This window comes from Telmatherina bonti (genome assembly GCF_933228915.1).
Source record: "Telmatherina bonti genome assembly, chromosome: 20".
Lineage (NCBI taxonomy): Eukaryota > Metazoa > Chordata > Actinopteri > Atheriniformes > Telmatherinidae > Telmatherina > Telmatherina bonti.
The window spans coordinates 19,111,225-19,117,460 of record NC_136618.1 but is presented as its reverse complement, the minus strand read 5'-3'; positions in this window follow the sequence as shown (position 1 = coordinate 19,117,460).

The following is a 6,236-nucleotide window of genomic DNA, read 5'->3' as shown; positions in this document are numbered from 1 at the left end:
GTTGTGATTCATTTCTGATGCTGCATGAAAAAAAGGAGCTTAAAGTTGCTGAAGATGTTGGTTGGTTGGTTGTTGGTTTTATAACACAGTGTCTTGTAGAATTATGATTTGACTGTGAAGTGTTAAAAACATGTTAACATAACAGTTTAGATAACATGAGAATTTTAGGGGCATATCAGGATGATAAAAGCAAGGCAGGTTTATTTGTATAGCAAAATTCAACAACAGGGTAACACACTGTGTTTTACAGACATAACACATGAGAAAATAAAAAATATTATTTCAAAATAAAAACAAAAGAGAAAGGAAAAAAGACCATTAGATAGATATGACAGATAAGCTATTAAACAAGTTCAAGAAATTTGGATTTAGACTTCTTAATATAAACAATTGAAATGCAGCTGAGAATAGGAGGGTCTTTAACCTGGTTTTAAATAAACTGAGTGTTTCAGCTGATCTGAGGCTTTCTGGGAGTTTATTACAGACATAGAAGCTGGATGCAGCTTCCCCATGTCTTCTTCTGACTCGGGGAACTGACAAAAGACCAAATACAGATTACCTGTGGGGGTTTGGTGGGTTCATAATGGTTCAGGAGGTCACTGATGTATTTTAGTCTACACCCATTCAGAGCTTTATAGACCAGCAACAGAACCTTAAAAGCCCATCTTTTGATGAACAAGCAGCCAGTGTAAACACCTCAGATCTGGACTGATGTGGTCCACTTTCTCGGTCAGAGTTCTGAATGAGCTGCTGTTCTTTAACCAAAGACCACAGCATGGATGAAAGCATGGACTGGTTTCTCCAGGTTATGCTGTGAGATCAGATCTTGTACCCTGGATGTATTTTAGAGTGACAGTAGGGTGACTTTGTGATTCCATTAATGTGTTTTTCAAAATTAAGATCACTACACCCAAATTTCTGGCCTAGTTGGTGGTTTTTAGGTACATAAAATAAATATCTGTGGTATCTTTGAGTTTTTGTTCTGCAAATACTTTAAAGCTTTTGGATTTTATTTGTTTTACGTATTTAAAGTATGAATACTATTATATTACTGTACAGTAGTATTTTAATGTAGACCACTTGGCAACACTCACCTGGAAATGCCTTATCTTTAAACATCGCAAATGACACATTTTCAAACTTTGATTAAATCCCTTTTTTAATACCTTTAAAAGTCTAATGTAAGATTAAATCTCTTTTTCTGACGAATTTAGACCCTTTCACTGCAGTTCTCATCTTCAGCAATGCCAATGATAACATCTAATAGGCAAAAACGTAATGTTCTCTAATGTAATGTGTGTCACCTCCGTATACCAGTAAATTGGAAGCTGTTATCTGTGTGTGCCTGAGCAAATTATGAAATGGAAAGCTAATTTAACTTGCTCAATAAGCCGCACATTTTACAGTTCATTTGGCTGCCCATAAAACACTCAACAGAGAATCCCTTTTAACATGCTCAGCTTTGTTCCAAGTTTAAATGTGTAACTTTTTAGGAAAAGATGACAAAGAAATTTTGCACACTTTATATATAACAGTACAACCATATTGTGAGGAATAAGTAGTAAGATTTTCTTTTTTTTATAAAAAAAATATTTAGTCTTACACAAGAAACTAGTCCATGTGTATTCCTTCTTGTCTGAAAGGAGATAACTGAATTTTTCTGGACATTTACGTGTATTTTAAGCATTTTGGAAAATATGACTTTTACCTACAAAAACCCATCCAGTTTCTTAACCACTTTGTCCAATTCAGAGTCGCAGGAAGCCTGAGCCTTTCCCAACATTCATTGGACGGCGGGCAGGGTATACCCTGGACAGGTCGCCTGGGACAACACAGAGAAACAACCATTCCCATTCACACTCCCTCCTAGGGACAATTATAGTAACCAATTAACCTAACATGCATGTCTTTGGATGGCGGGAGGAAGCCGGAGATCCTGGTGAAAACCTACGCATACACAGGGAAAACATGCAAACCACACATAAAGGTTGCAGTTCGAACTCCCACCCCAGCTGAAGCACAAACCAGCAGCCTTCTCACTGTATGGCCACGGTGCTAACCACCATGCCACTTTGCAGCCCCTAAAAAAACCTTTACCTAAAATGTCATTCTAGGTTTCATACTGGAATGTCCATGTTTTATCTCAAGGAAAATTATAGAACGTCCAGAACATTTCTGACTGAAAACTGTTTCAACAGAATTACTTTTAAAAATCACCATTTTGTGCCATTGCAGGCTTATTTTGTAGCTTGAAGGTGGCAATTTGATACACCGAAGTGAATTTAATTAGAACAGGATGCTCAGATTACTCATTAAGAGTTATCATTGTTGGCGTGAAAACAACTCACAAGCAGCTTTTGGACAGGCGATCACAAGTTTCCTGTACAGTCAAAACAGCTCAGTCAAATTCAACAGACTAAAACTCTCTTGCTGCTCTTCAACAAAAGAATAAACACCTTGTTCTTGAAATCCAAACAACTTAAAGATGCATTACAGAAGTTTTGCAGATTTTCTCAGACTTGCCCCTATCGATGGCTTACCTGGCATCCATCTTGCTTCCTACCGTCACTGTGAGGTCTTTCCAGCCCACGAAAGACAGTCATATCTCCTGATCTGCCGCTTTCTGTCTTCCTTTTCCTCTCTTGCAACAATCATTTTCTTGTACTTTCGAGCATTCAAAACAGCTAATGAGTTTATATCTGCTCGCTAGCACGTGACACGGTGCATAAAGGAAAGCTCATTTGCAACTGCGTCCACTGGTTATCTGTTCCATTTCTATAACAGAAGCTGAAACTGATTCACAATCAGTGTTACTTCCTAACTGGGCAGAGTAATATTCCAGAAGTGGTACTGACTTTGAGTTACATGTGAAGGATTAGACATGACTTTTTCATTTTATTTTTTTTTTTTTTTTTTTTTTTAAACAGGGTACATAAAAAAATTGACAGTTATTAAAATACCTGTATTATTATGTACAAGGTCTTAAACATGCATCTGAAAAACAAATGGTGCTGCAACAGCTATGCATGGATAACAGTTTCTGTATCATGCCTTTACATGTTTTTATTCTTATTTTACTTCAATGTGTTATTTATTATCTGTATGTGTATATACTGAATGGTAGAAATGTTGAGCGCTTCAGATCTTCGGTCTTAAGTGTTTGATGGATTTTGTCAGGAGACATAATGTCTGTTTTGATGACACAAACCCTGTAGACTCCATTAAGTTGGCTATTTGCATGTCCTCCGTGTGTCGTTAAGTTCTGATGTGAGTTCAGTTGGAAACACGCAATGTTCCCCTGGTCTGACACCTACTTTCTATGCAGACAGCTTGTTGTGGATCAAATCTCAACTGTGTGCAGGGAGAGCTACAGTGTTGCTTCCTAGTCTGAATGTGTGTTTGTGTGTCCAGTTTGCATGTATATCCTTACATGGGCTTGTGCCTGTATTTGTGATTGCTTGCCTCATGCAAGTGCATGTCGCAATGGATATGCTTAAACCAGAGCTCATGGAAGAAGACAGCGGGTTAGACACCCCCCCCCCCCCCCCCCCTCTCTCTCTCCTTTCTCTTGCTCAGTTGTATCTCACTCCCAGATCTGTCAAGCACCTGTTAATATGTCCTCGATGTGACATGCCCCACAGTAAAGGAAAGACGCATCTCATCTAGCTTTCTCTGACTTTTCACCCAAATACCTCCCATTACCAGAGTGTGACCTTTGCCCTCAAAACTTTAAGCATCAAGCTTTGCAGTAAATGTATAATCTCATCAAAACAGCTTCTGTCCATGGTCCTTTCATCATCTATAGTTGTTTTATAGCAGCAAAATATGTGCTTATGCATATGGGATATTGTTTTGCAAGTTATGTTTTTGAATTGTTGCAAGTGTATTTATTAAGGATGGGTATTGACTCTAAATGTGAATAGAATATTTCATCTTTATTATGCACACATTGTTTAATAAAAGTTGATTAATTGTACAATAACAGAAATTTAGTATTTAAACTACCTTAGCTTAAAGGACATTAACACATAGCTGTGTGCACTGTTTCCTGGCATGTAATTAACCATCGAGTCAGCGGTTTGAGATCACCTGACACAGTGACTGCCTCTGGCCAGAGTTTGATGCTAATGCTGCCTGACAGTGGCAAGTGTCTGTATTGTGCATACTGTACAGTCAAAGAGCATGCGCATAACCTTTTTCTTAAGATGTGTATCTGCAGTTCACTTAATACTATGTGTCTCATTCTGAACTAACAAGAATTTTTGTTTTTTTTAGAGAAGGAAGCCAGACAAACACTGAAGCACCTGAATATACATTCAGCTTGTTTTCTAAATTCTCAATGCTCATGTTCAGATTATTTGTGCCGCTCTACAGCAGCTATTCAGGTTGGAAACAGTGCTCATAAAGTTGCAGTCTTTTTGTCAGGTACAAGTGTATCAACACAGCAGAAATACCACAAGAAGGAAGCCAGAGTCAGCCTCACACTGACATAAGCAGCATTAGCAACATTTTCTTATGTGGGTCATTGCCATTGTTGATAGATGAGGGCACAATGTGTTTTGTATCTCAAGCTCAGAAATGTTTGCATGCACACGTAAACTCTCTGGGGTTGATTCAGTCATCACTCTCACGGCACTATACTACTTCCACATAGTCCTGATTTCGGCGTCCCAGATTTTATGGCTCTTAAGAGAGAATATAATGTTACTGCTCTGTGTGTGCAAAGACAGAAACGTTTCTTATCCAAACACAGGCATGTGCTTTTAACCTGGAAGATGCTTAACCAGCTTGTTTGTTTGCAGGATCAGAATAGTGGACTGAATGTTGTAGTGTCCCACTTAGAGAGAAGTTTTAATAAAAATGCATTTAGAGTCTTCAAACAAGTGTAATTTCAAAAAGACAAGGAATTGGGGTGGGGGGTGCGAAATGAATAAAGAAACTCACATGTGAGTAAACTATATGATAATGAGAAACCAACAGAGCAGTGTTGGTGCTTCTTGCCCTCTTAGTTTTTCCAAGAATTATTCCTTTATTTGAGTCTTAAGGTTAACAGGTTTTATGTATTTGTTTATTTATTTTCCCCAAAACTGCATATGGGTCATGACTATCTCTCAATCAAAGTTCTAAATATATAAAATAAAGTAACAGAAATAGCAAGTGCTTCCCCCGTCCACACCTATGATGCCAAAGCAATTGGTACGTACGAATTCTCATTAGCTAAGGTGAAAATACATTATTTTCCAGCAGAAAATCCATTTGTTTCCATGGTGAGGCTGTCCTCCCTTGTCCATTTTCTTTTGCTGCTGTTTATGAATAGCTACATTGAACTTTATTGAGAGGGGAAGAAAAAAAAAAAGAAAGAAAATAGTAATTTCTCATACTATGTTATATCAAGGTTTGTGGAAATGATTTATTTAAAAGGCTCTATGTGACATTTTTTATTTCATTTGGTATCATTATTTTCTTAAATGGCTTCAGGGTAACATCAAGCCATTATGTGTATGTCTCTTTCTATGCTGTTCTCTTTTTATAAATAAAAATAGAAACATTAACTGATTTAAAAATGTTGCCATAAAGTCAGAAAAACAAAGCCCTTGGTGACAAGATTCATGTTTGTTGTCTGTCAAAAGGAATTTAGACCCATTTCAAACTGCCCCTCTAAAAACTGAAATTAAATTCCTTCTTTAGCTAATTTAGCTTTCTTCCATCTTTAATGCTGTCTTTAAACAATTTATTTGACAGCACAGTTTAAGAACTCTCATTGTTAATGAGATGCCACCTTTATTATTAATAACCTGTGAATTTTTTTTATTAAAAACATGCTTCTTGGGAATTTATAGATCATCTTATCCTTTGTTTGACTAATTTACTTTTTTCAAAAATTGAAGCTTTTGTTCTGATAGATTAAATAAGTGCCCAAGAACAACCTTAAAAAAAGCCTTTTCATATGTACCTGAAAATGTAACCTTTAAAATAAAAAGAAGTGATCTGAGCTGTCATAGTCTGTCTTGATTCCTACTGTATCTGTGATGGATTTAAAGCCATACAAAAAGCAATCTCAACGGAGTTATGGCCTTTGTTATGTAGTCAAAGGAAAGTGTCAGAGCCGCTTAGTTTAATCTTTTTCCTTTGAAAGATCAAGGATTCCCAACTGAATAATGAAAAAACGATTGTTAATGTTTAGTTTTCTATTTCTATATTAGATATTGTATAGAATTTAATGAGATCACATCAGG